General features: G+C 44.9%; 1 long non-coding RNA gene across 1 annotated transcript; it reads left to right on the top strand.

Annotated features, from left to right (window-relative positions):
- The first annotated feature begins 1,076 nt into the window (after positions 1 to 1,076).
- Positions 1,077 to 12,761, top strand: LOC132580173 (uncharacterized). Its single transcript, XR_009556032.1, has 3 exons — positions 1,077 to 1,247; positions 7,670 to 7,742; positions 12,286 to 12,761. It is a non-coding gene; the product is annotated as an uncharacterized LOC132580173 (long non-coding RNA).
- Positions 12,762 to 12,981: the final 220 nt, after the last annotated feature.

The following is a 12,981-nucleotide window of genomic DNA, read 5'->3' as shown; positions in this document are numbered from 1 at the left end:
TGCACCACCCTGCCAATAGTCAGATGCTGTCCCATTATATGACAACATGCTGGTCATCGTTGAATCCCACATGCACCTGTGAGCCAGTCCTTACACATATGGAAAACAGGATTGCCTAATGGATGTCGTTAACTACTCTGCTCTTTGATATCTGCTCAGGACTGTTGCATCAGGCTTTTCCCAGAGGATGCATGCACGATCAGACCTTTTACACCATTCTGCCTTCTTATATTTTGTAATACCCTGCATGAAGAAGATTCTAGTGAGTCCGAAAGTTTGCACCATGTTTTGCGTCAATTGGGTTGGTCCTAATAAAAGCTATAATGTGTATTTTAATCTCAGTGTCAGAAAGTTGGGGCATCTGGGTTGGACCCCTGTACTTGGTCACTGGCTGCTAGTGTTCTTTGTCGGAGGTCTTTGTGGCCTCAGTACTGGGAGAGGAGGGAATTAAACTGGCTCTGTATAATTTCTCTCCCATGTTGAGCCTCTCCACATCCTAGCACAAAGAGAGAGCCTGGACATGTCCTCCGTGGCCTTTAGCTGACTCTCCTTTTAAAAGAGTTACTGGTAGGGATGCCAGCCTCCAGGTGGAACCTGGGGATCCCCTGGAATTACAGCTCATCTCCAGACTAAAGCGATCATTACCTCAGGAGAAAATGGATGCTTTGGAGGGTGCCAGGGCTTTTTTTGTATCAGGAGCTCCTTTGCATATTAGGCCACACCCTCCTGATGTAGCCAATCCTCCTGGAGTTTACAGGGTTCTTAGTACAGGGTCTACTGTAAGCTCCAGGAGGATTGGCTACAGCAGGGGTGTGTGGCCTAGTATGGCAAAGGAGTTCCTGCTACAAAAAAAGACCTGGCGGTGGACTCTATGGCACTGTACCCCACTGAGATCCCTGTCCTTCCCAGGCTCCATCCCCAGATCTCCAGGAGTTTCTTACCCTGGATGTGACAACTGTGCCTCCCCCCAGCCCCTGATGGTGACCAGGGAGGACTTGGCAACCCTAATTACTAGAGCCCCACCCATCCTAGGGAAACCCCACAGGAGTGAATATCTCCACAAGATTCAAGATGGGAGTGTGGCTTCATTGCTCACAGCTGGGATGATGGGCCTGCTCTTTAAAGAAGCCACATAGCTTTACTGGTACTTCTGGCCTTTGGAGCACTATTGCTGCTTTGGGGCCCACCAGCTTCTTCTTGGAGACCAGCAGGGGCAGAACCACATTGCTGGACCCACTGGGTGGCAGGTAGGTGCTCTCCTCATGTGCTGGCCTTGGTAAGTGCAGACCCTGGGCAAATGCTTTTGAGCGATGTCATCTTAAAAGCAAGATTCTATGCTACTTGAGGGATATGAACTCCTCCTGTGAAAAGGTAGCGCCCAGCTAGGGCAAATGGAAGCTGAACCCTCCTTCCCTACAACAAGTCTCCAATATTTCAGTCAGCACCTATGGAATGTGTCAATTGCCACTCTGTGGTAAAAACACCTGGCAAACAAGACACACCTGCAGAGCCCAGCATTTTTTCCCTAGCATTTCTTGCGGTTGCCAATCTCCGTCAATCCATTATATAACTGGAAACAGTTCTGTGCAGAGGAAACAAAGGCATTTTAGTGGTTGTTAACATTGTACACATTGTTGACTTAGCGGGGTTGGAATAACAGGAGCCTAAGCCACCAAGACAAAGACACACTGAAGTTACTCACTCCACCTAAGCGGCACAGCAGTGCATCATACACTCACATCCTTATATCACCAAAGACTAGGGCTGCCAATCCCCAAGTGGGGACAGGGGAATCAACAGCAAAAAGCTTCGTTGAAAACCAGCCTCCAAACAAAAACAAAATTAACAAATCATGTAAACAATAAATACAGTATATTCTTAAATAGACAACTCCATCAGTCTTTAATACAAAGCAAGGACCTTATTCACCAGAAACCAGTCCGGTGAATACGTTCCTTGCTTTGTATTAAGGACTGATGGAGTTGTGTATTTAAGAATATACTGTATTTATTGTTTATACAATTTGTTAATTTTGTTTTTGTTTGGAGGCTGGTTTTCAACGAAGCTTTTTGCTGTTGATTCCCGTTCCTCCTTGGCCGTGATTCTCTGTTTTTGTTGCACAATCCCTAAGTGGGGGCAGGGGATTCCCCCAGTTTAGAGACCTTCCCCCCACTTCAGGTTTATTAGAAAACAGGGGAGGTGAGGATAATGTCTACTGGGCACTCCATTATGCCCTATGGGGACAGATTCCTATAGGGTATAATGGAGAATTGATCTGTAGGTATCTGGGACTTTAGGGGGGGCTGTTTTTTGAGGTAAAGGCACCAAATTTTCGGCATAGCATTCAGTGCCTCTCCTTAAAACACCCCACAAGTTTCAAAAAGATTGGACCAGGGGGTCCAATTCTATGAGCCCCAAAAGAAGGTGCCGCTATCCCTCATTATTTCCAATGGAGGGAAGGCATTTAAAAGGCGTGCGGTCCCTTTAAATGTGATGGCCAGAATTCCCTTTAGAGTTCAATTGTGCTTGTCATACCCTTGCTCCTGACTCTAATCCCTAAGTTTCCTGGCTCCACTCCCAAAGTCCCCAGATATTTCTTGAGTTGGCCTTGGCAAGCCTACCAAAGACTGTGGTTGTAATGGAAGTAAAAGCTGAAGAAGAACTCTCCCATATACAAAATAGGGGCTACTGAAGTCACATTAATCCAGTATATCATATAATTCGGGTGTACATTTTTGAGCTTGTGGACACCTCTGGAATTTTGGGGTAGTAAGCACCACCCCAAAATGGCTGTTTCAGCAGGCAGAAGCCAAAGAAAGGGAAATGGAAGGAGATAAGGGGAAATGGATTAAGGAAGACCCAGGAGCTTACCAATGGCTGCTGTGTGGCTCTTACATTAAGCAAGTTTGGCCACCCCTGGCTTATAGTAACATCATAAACAAGGAAAATAGGCACAGGTAGGTACAATATAATCTAATATTTTTGGAAAGTTTAAAGATTGTGACAGGTCGGGTCGCTGATGAGGGAGAAACCTAAGCCCAGGGCTTTTTTTTTTAAAAGCAGGAACACAGTTCCGGCTGACTTGGTGCCAGGGGGTGTGGCTTAATGTGTAAATAAGTTCATGCTAGGCTTTTTCTACAAAAAAGCCCTGTGTGAAACAATGGTGACATTAGGAGGTGTGGCCTAATATGCAAATGAGTTCCTGTTGGGCATTTTCTACACACAAAGCCCTGCCTAAGCCTATTTACTTGCTTTTATCTATGACTCCCCTCCTCTTTTTAAGCATGAAGGGCACCTGATGAATCTGTCACTTGGTCTATTCCCGTATTAAGCTCTTCATTCTGCGCCTGAAATTCATCAAATTCCTTGATGGAACTCGAGCCAGGGCTGCTTTCCTTTAGGCATGGAAACCCTGAGCAGAAAGGGTGTTCTTGCCCGGACTTGGATGCTCGATGAAATTAACAATATTTTTAATAAAAGATCTGTCAGTCAAATATTTCATGATCATTAGAGAAGGGGGAGGGGATATCCCTTGAGCTAAGCAGGATGATGTAAAAATAATTAGAGTGGGTGAAAGACCCCAAACTTTTAAGATGAGGCATAAAAACCCTTTTGGGAACTTATTTGCATTTTTTTTTTAATCTCCAAAGGCGTTTATGATTCATAGACCAATCACATCCTGTAGAAGCAACAGCAAGGCTTTTCAAGTTGGGATGGTATATTTTCATTTCTTTTCTTTTGTACAGTCCCCGCTCCTGTCCCCAGTTAGATGTGGATTTGGGCTTTGGTGGTGATGTAAAGTGCTACCAGGTCACAGCTGACTTAAGGTGATCCTGTAAGCTTTTTCAAGGCAAGAGACGAACTGAGGTGGATTGCAATTGCCTGCCTCTGTGTAGCAACTTTGGACTTCCTTGGTGGTATCCCATACAATTATCAATGAGAAGAGGCTTGTCATTAGGGTTGCCAAGTCCAATTCAAGAAATATCTGGGGACTTTGGGGGTGGAGCCAGGAACAAGGGTGTGACAAGCATAATTGAACTCCAAGAGAGTTCTGGCCATCACATTTAAAGGGACAGCACACCTTTTTAAATGTCTGGGTGGGAAGGTCTGCCATTCCCCCCCCACACCGCTTTCCAGATTTTTGGCGAGTGGGGGGAAAAGGCTCCAAATCGGGGGACCCCCGGCTAGGCGGGGGATTTGGGAAGCCTACTTGTCATGGTCTGAGGCCTAGTGCGGCCTAGAGGGCAGGGAGAAGCCTGCCTGGGTCGGAATAGATACATGGGTCTATTTCTCCCAGGATTCCTTCTGCCCCTCTGATTGGGTAGCAGAGTTTTGGAGGGAAAACTAGGGGTAGGACTTGGGAGGAAAGCATAAATAGTAGGGTTGCCAATCCCCAGGTGGGGGCAGGGGATCCCTTGGTTTGGAGGCCCTCCCCCCACTTCAGGGTCATCAGAAAGCGGGAGGAGGGAAATGTCTGCTGAGCACTCCATTATTCCCTATGGAGACCAATTCCCATGGGGTATAATGGAGAATTGATCCTCAGGTTTCGGGGGGGGCTGTTTTTTGAGGCAGAGGCACCAAATTTACAGCATAGCATCTGATGCCTCTCCTCAAAACACCCTCCATGTTTCAAAAGGATGGGATCAGGGGGTCCAAGTCTATGAGTCCCCAAAGAAGGTGAGCCTATCCTTCATTATTTCCGATGAAGGGAAGGTATTTAAAAGGTGTGCTGTCCCTTTAAATGAGATGGCCAGAACTCTCTTTGACATTCAATTATGCTTTTCTTACCTTGCTTCTGACTCCACCCCCAAAGTCTCCTGGCTCCACCCCCAAAGTCCCCTGGCTCCACCCCCAAATAAATAGGCCTGGTTGGAAAGGGAAGTTGTTGTCTCTGCTGAGGCTGAGCTGAAAGAGGCTGCAGCTGGGGAGAGAGCTCTCATCCAAAGGGGTTGAGTGAGTCAGTTGGAATTAGAGGAAGGGAACATGTACAGCCTGACTTTTCACACCAGCAGATATTAGCGTTACTGACCTCCATGACCTGAATAACTCCTGGAATCACAACTGATGTGAATACTACAGTTGTCCATTCTTCTGGAAGAAGCAGGAGCTCCTTCTCCTTCTCCTCAGGCTCCATCCTTAAACCTCCAGGAATTTCCAAAGATGGAGCCAGTGAACAGCCCTTCCCCACCACACTGAACTTCTGATTACTTACCAGAATGTGGAGTCAGGGAAAGACTCTGTGTAACATTCACAATAGTATGAGGCCCTGGGTGCTGTTAATCATATCCATTGCATCTGGGAAAACTGGAACCATCTCCCATGTACAACACCGCTTCATTGCCTTCACGCCCTGAACGGAGCCATCCAAGCTGACCAGCCCTGGATTTTATAAGGAGGAGGCACTTTAATTGTAAATTACCAGCTAGATGCCTACAAGGAATTAGGGTGGAAAGGCGAATACAGCAATTTGAAAACCCCACGTTCTGTAAACTCCCCCTGCTGGATTCTATGAAATCTTAGTTGCTTGCGGAGTTTAATTTCTCCATTTTTTTCTAGGGTTGCCAGACCTCCCCAGCAGAGGTGGGGATACCCCACCTGTGCTCCACAGCCAATCAGCTGACCAGTGGGGGGATTTTCCAGGAGAAAGAGAAGGGCTCAGGTGACATTCAGGTGCAATGGAAGTGACATCATCATGCTGCTGATGTCTTGGCAATGCTCTGGTATTTATGCAAAAATTCTATGGTGGAAGCCATTTTTATCATAAAGTTTCTGCCCAAATACCAGAGCATCACTGCAACATCACAGCGTGATGATGTCACTTCTGGTAACATAGTAATGTAGCCATGCCATGGGTGATATTGCCTGCGCCTCTCATGGCAATCCTAATCCTTTCCTTTCCCTCTAACTGACTCTCGACTACTCTCAACATTTCATGCTTACTGGAAGATGTTCAGGCTTCATCAGGATGCCCCCCTTTATTTTTTTTGTTAATTTACAAGAGGTTAATTATACCTCAAGAGTCCTCCATGTTGTCTGCGGGTTACCCAGTTTTGCTGTTGATGAAAGCAGGTCCAGCCACTTTATAGCTAGACCAGACTGGCCAAACTTCCTTAACATAAAAGCCACATAGAATAAATGTCAGATGTTTGAGGAAGGAAGGAAGGAACTTTAATTTTCAACTTTAATTTTAAATGCATTCTCCAAACTGCTGGCTGGCTTGGCTTGGAGAAGTGATTTAAAGAGACAAAGAAGAAGACTGCAGATTTATACCTCGCAATCTCTCTGAATCAGAGACTCAGAGCGGTTTACAATCTCCTATATCTTCTCCCGCCACAACAGACACCCTGTGGCTGTGAGGTAGGTGGGGCTGAGAGAGCTTTTACAGCAGCTGCCCTTTCAAGGACAACCCTCTGCAATAGCTATGGCTAACCCAAGGCCATTCCAGCAGCTGTAAGTGGAGGAGTGGGGAATCAAACCCGGTTCTCCCAGATAAGAGTCCTCACACTTAACCACTACACCAAACTGGCTCTCAAGGCAGTGGGGACTTTGAGACCCACACAATATGTGTGAAAGAGCCACATGTGGTTCCCGAGTCACAGTTTGGCCACCTGTGAGCTAGATGAAGTGATACCCCCCCACAACAGTAGAAGAGCATAATGAATTTGCAACTATTGGTCAGCATGTCAGACCCAGGTTTAAATCCCCACTCTGCCATGGAATCTGTCTGGCTGATCTTGGGCCAGTGACATACGCTCAAGCTAACCTACCTTTCAGGATAAAATGGAAGATAAAATGTCAGCCATTTGGGGTCCCCATTAAGGAGAAAGGTGAGGTAAGATGCTAAGCTGGGGTTGCCATCTCCTGCATGGGAAATTATTGGAGACTTGGGAGCAGTGTCTGGGGAAGGCAGAGTTTGTGAAGGGAATAGAACTCATGGAGGGTGTTAATCCACCCTCTGAAATTGCCATTTCTTCTTGGGGATCTGCAGTCTGGAGATCAGTGGTAATTCTGGGAAAACTCCAGGCCCTACCTGGAGCCCACTAATCCTATAGCTAATATCGTGGTACTTGTTTGTACGCGTGATGTCTTTGTGCCTCAGCATCAAGGTTTTTGCGCTGAGTTCCTTGTCATTTGCAAGGAAAAAAGATTTACCATGTGATGCAAAGAATAATCAGAGATTGCTTGACATCCATCTATTGCCATAAGACTGCAATTAATCAAGACAGAGAACTACACGGGAACATTATTGGGTACTCAGTGTGCCGTGGGCGCAATTCATTGTCACTCAATTTTTATCCAAGCTCAAAACCAGGGTGTGGCTTCCCTTTTCACCCCTTTGATTGTTCATTTGGAATCTCATGGGGCTAGAAATGAAACACATTAACTTGAGCAATGTTCTCCAGATAAGTAATTGAACACTGGGAAGGTACCCTGGGGCAGTTTCCACCAGGTGGAGAAAGAGGTTGTCTCTCAGCAAGGCTGGCCCTTGCTTAGACAAGCACGGAGGACATATTTCAGTCATTTATTTATTTTTTAATCTTATGATTTAATGCAATGTACAACATGCTCCACCTCCGTAGTGCAGAATGCTATACGTTCATCCTGGTACAGAGCCGTTCCAGGCACTGCATCCAGGCCTCAGCCAATTCACACATTATATTTTGTTTAGGTTTTACATATTTCTCCCTATGTCTTTGTCAGAGAGGCACAATGCTTGAGACTGTGCTGTCTTCGTTGGAATGGTAAGACAATAAGGTATATTATACTTTCGTGGTTGTGGTTTTTTTAATTTATATTTTATGTTTACTGGGAGCCCCATGGTGCAAAGTGGTAAGCTGCAGTACAGCAGTCCAAACTCAGCTCATGACCTGAGTTCGATCCCAGCGGAAACTGGGTTCAGGTAGCTGGCTCAAGATTGACTCAGCCTCCCATCCTTCTGGGGTCAGTAAAATGAGTACCCAGCTTGCTGGGGGTAAAGTCAGTGGTGGGATTCAGCAGGTTCGCACCAGTTCTATGGAACCGTTACCTAATGTGCCATCAGTTCTATAGAACCGTTTGTTGGTCGGGCGCCTGCTGTTAACCGCCGCCTCCCTCTTCACCGCTGAGCAGCAGGAGGAGGAGGAAGGGGTCGCCTTTGCTTTCTGCACCCCGATGAAGGTGAGGCTGGAGGAAACGGCGGGCTCCATAGGGCAGCGAGACCAGGCTACTCATTCAGTAGTTCATGGAGAGCAACATCTACGATTGCCATCAACCAAAAGAGCCATATTTATTTCCATCCCTGGCAGGAGGACTGCACTTTAAGGAGGATTGCAGCTTACCTGTTCCATTGGTGGCTATTTCAAAGTGAGAACCAGCTATCAGCCACAAGCCCCATTAGGCAAAGTCTTTGGTCTACTTTCCTGAAACATGGGCCAGGTCCTGCACTGGGGAACAGTACTCAGAAAAGCATGCCAAAGAGCCACATGTGGCTTCCAATCCATTGAGTGAAAAACACTGATCCAACTGTAACGATATACAACTGGAATCTTTGTGGCAGGGTGCAGCTTTTAAAGAGCTCTTCTACACAATCCTTCAGAGCGCTCCCTAACCTGCAGTGCTGGTATAGTTTAGTGGCTCAGCCACAAACCACAAAGCTCCAGGTTCATATCTCACCTATAAATGAATTTAGTGGGTGGTCTTATGCAGTGGTGGGATTCAAATAAATTAACAACAGTTTAGTTGTCTTTACCTCTTTTACTGTTCTTATTGCAGTATTTAATGCGTGAATTATTAAACTACCTTTCAGTATATCTTTTGGTATAGTTAAAATAGTCATTAGGACATAGAACCTGTTGTTAATTTATTTAAATCCCACCACTGGGTAAAGTGTAGATTACTGGGGAAGGCAATGGCAAACCACCTCATAACAAAAAGTCTGCCAAGAAAACATTGTGATGTGATGTCACCCCATGGGTCAGTAATGACTTGGTGCTTGCACAGGGACTACCTTTACATTTACCTTTATACAAAGAAAGGATGAGGGTATGACATTACACAGATGCTCCCCAAAAGTACTTTAGATTGAAGCCTATCTGGAGGAAAACTTTCATATGGGAGGATAGCCTGGTGCACATTAATCAGAATGCAGGCTCAGAATAGTGTGTATGCATTCTTAGAACATGCCTGTGGTGAAAGTTAAAATGTTAGAGGATGGACATCTTCATTTGCACTGGATTGCACACCTCTTTTAGAGTGTGCAGATATTTTAACAGTGCAATAATCGCTTACACACACGCAAACGATTTCTTGATCTCCCTGGCTTGCTGTGTCTAATTGAAAGCTGGAGGGTTTGTTGTGTAGAGCCAGTTGCTATAAACATTTCAGCCATCTGCATAAGTATGTGACATTGTAAAGTTCCTGAAAGATTTTTATCAGGTTGTTTTTGGCTCTGTGCCCCAAATTCACACAGAATTGCCAGGCAGAAAGGCATTATGTGGGTGCATGCATGTGAACATTTTCAAACTTCCTAAAGCCCACCAAAACACATAGTACTTTAACCAAACAATCAGGGTAAAAGAAATTACACAACTATATTTATTCAGTGTACACTCTGTGCAAAGCATACTTGTAAATCATTAGGGTTGTCTGACACAGAGAACTTGCTGGGAGGGATTGAGGTGGTGCGAAAAGGCATGCCAGCATTGCACCAAGATGCAATGTCACTTCTGGCACAAAACAGGAAGTGGCATCATTGTGTCAGTGAAACGCGCCAGTTTTTGTGAATCCGGACCTAGAGCATTACCCTGATGCAATGACATCACAAGATTTTCATGGTATAAACTTCCAAGAGTCAAAGCTCCCTTTGTCGGATACAAGTAGGCAGGGCTTTTTTTGAGCAGGAACACAATTCCGGCTGGCTTGGTGTCAGGGTGTGTGGCCAAATATGCATATGAGTCCCAGCTGGGCTTTTTCTACCCCCCCAAAAGCCCTGCAAGTAGAATTCCCAATTAGAATGTGGGAGGGACATTACAAAGAAAGGTGTCAGGATGCAATGGTATAATGGAAAATATCAAGATGAATAGCCATGTTTGTCTGTAGCAGTAGAAAAGAGCAAGAGTTCAGTAGTACCTTAAAGACTAACAAAAACTGTGGCAGAGTAAGAACTTTCATATGAGCCCTGTGGCGCAGAGTGGTAAAGCTGCGGTACTGCAGTCGGAGCCCTCTGCTCACGACCTGAGTTCGATCCCAGCGAAAGCTGGTTCAGGTAGCCGGCTCCAGGTCAACTCAGCCTTCCATCCTTCCAAGGTCAGTAAAATGAGTACCCAGCTTGCTGGGGGGAAAGTGTAGATGACTGGGGAAGGCAATGGCAAACCATCTCATAAAAAGTCTGCCGTGAAAACGTTGTGAAAGCAACGTCACCCAGAGTCAAAAACAGCTGGTGCTTGCACAGGGGACTGCCTTTACCTTTTTAAGAATTTTCATGAGTCACTGCTCATTTCTTCAGATACCAGATATTGTTTTGAATTCGTGAGTGAACTCAAGTTTGGCAATCTCACATTGTAATCTCCCCTTGAATCTTCTCTGTTTGAGGACTGCTACTCTTAGGTCAGTAGTGGAATAGCCTGGAGAATTAAGGGAGATCCCTGGCAAGCTTAGCCTGGGACAAGATGACTGAAAGAAAGTAGAACAGGGCTAAAAAACATGGACTTGGATAAAGGGAGTGAAAGAGGCAGAGGCCTAAAGTGCAGAAGGGGAAAAGCAAAGGATGAGAAAGGAAAAAAAGGTGGTGGGGGTGTCAGAAAACATCTAGCATAGGATCTAAAGTAAGGATATGATATGTGCTATTCTGAATTAATTGACAGGCAAGGGACTTTGGGGGACTATTCACCTGGAAGCTTTGAGATTAGAGAGGTGACTAGAACATGTGTGTGTCTGTGAAGAAGAATTTCATCTGAACACCCCTGCGAAACCTTTGGCCACAGACTTCTAGTTAATTACAAATCACCCAGGACCTACCAGGGTGAAATTATAAATCAGAATCGACAGATCATTAAATGGGACTCATAAATTTAAGCAAGAACGTGAAGCAGGCATCAAGTATCGAAACTTTTAAGGCATGAAAGCTAATATTCAGGAATTAGCCACAGTGCACAAATGGAGTGACAGATTATAGCTAATAAACTATTAAGTGACATAACAACAGCACTCATCAACAACACTGTGAATGAAACTATTTAATTCTGGATTCAGCCAGGCCTATGGCAAAATTTGTTGGAATCAGGGTTCCATCACTGCAGCCGCTGACACCTGTTTTAGTTTATCCTTGTTCAGTAGGCTTATACATAGTGGGCTATTATGCATCAGTTCAACAGGTCAGTACTTAATGCAACATTACTGTCAAAGTGTGTTTGAAAGCAAGTCTGATCAGCTTGTGATTCCCAAACGCATGTCAAATACTGCCCACTAGATGCTTCACAGGTATCCTGTTCTAACCGCATCCTTGGATCTGATTGAAAGGAACGTGTTTATTCCCCCCCCCCTGAATTTTCAAAATTTGGATAACACTGGGATCATCCTTCCTTCCTTTATTAACCTTTAATGGTTTTTGTATCGGCTTCATCATTTTTACTGCGTTTTACTTTGTGAGCCAAATCAATAGCTTTGCTGAAGAAGGACCATAAACATTTTCTAAGCAAGTAAATCAAATAAGATAAAGTCCATTGCCCTGACCTGGATGGCCCAGGCTAGCCTCATCTTCTTCGATTTTGGAGGCTTAGCAGGGTTGGCCTTTGTTAGTACTGGGATGGGAGTGTTATGTACAGAGTTCTATGTTTGGCGGGAAGCTTTTGCGCACCTGACAGCAGCGGGGCGCTAGAGACTCTTTGCTACAATAGAGACCTGGACTGATTTCACACAAGGCTTGTTCCTGGTGGAAAGCCCTTTTGCTCCCAGGGCTTCTCTCCATTTTCACAGAGCTGAGAGTTGCCCCAGAGCTGAGAGTTGGCGCGGTGCTCTTCCGCAGCAAGCAGGATCCTCTTCCAAGCAGTTTCTGCTTGCCACGGGAGAACGGCGCGCCAACTCGCAGATCTGGGGCAACTTTTGCGAAAACAGAGAGAAATGCTGGAATCCAAAGGGCTCTCCACTCGAAACAAGTCTTAGTGCGAAATTAGCTAGACTTTAAACGGGGACCAATGAGCAGGTTTGGCACAAAGCTTAACTGTCATGATTTGGTATGGGGATCTGAGGGATGGTTGTTTTGCATGAATATAAGCGGGGCTGCGGCCCTGCCATTTTGTCTTGTTCCAGAATTATCAATAAAGCATGTTCCTGTTTGAACATCAATGCATCGAACCCAGCATTTAACAGACCACCTCTAAACTGCTTTGAAAACCATAAGGGGTCATCATAACAGCACTTTCCCTCACCGTAACAGCACAATGCTTTCCCTCACCGTAAAAGCCCATTAATTCTCATTTCTGTGAGATTTAAAGTATGAACCTTGCAAGAAACACCTGGATCTTTATCTCAATTCCCTGGCTTTTGGATTGACCCTTCTGAAATGAAGAATTTCAACCAATTAGCTAACTTTGTAGAAATGGTAGAGCAGATACCAGCACTTACCAAGAACTTGGACATAGGGTTCCCAATCTCCAGGTGGCAATATAAAGCAAAAAAAGTCACACGGACAGGTTTACAAAAAAAGTGCAGACTCTGTGTAAAAAACACCTCTTCTCCGATGTACAATGTTCACAAATGTACAATAAAGATACTTTCTTCAATAATTATGGAAAAATCAATTTCTTTACTCATATCAAGAATTCATATTCCATTCACAATAATTCCGGATTAGCTCTCTGTATGCACAGGTAACTATATTTCATTTCCCAAATACCATCAGTTTACAGGCATAACCGGTCTGAACTTCCTGTTTAGCTTTACTGCTTTATTCAAGCTAGAATTTGGTACCTATAAAATGAATTATTTAATGTTTATACAGTATAC

Source organism: Heteronotia binoei, chromosome 12 (assembly GCF_032191835.1).
Source record: "Heteronotia binoei isolate CCM8104 ecotype False Entrance Well chromosome 12, APGP_CSIRO_Hbin_v1, whole genome shotgun sequence".
Classification (NCBI taxonomy): Eukaryota; Metazoa; Chordata; class Lepidosauria; order Squamata; family Gekkonidae; genus Heteronotia; species Heteronotia binoei.
This window is presented reverse-complemented; position numbering and strand designations above follow the sequence as displayed.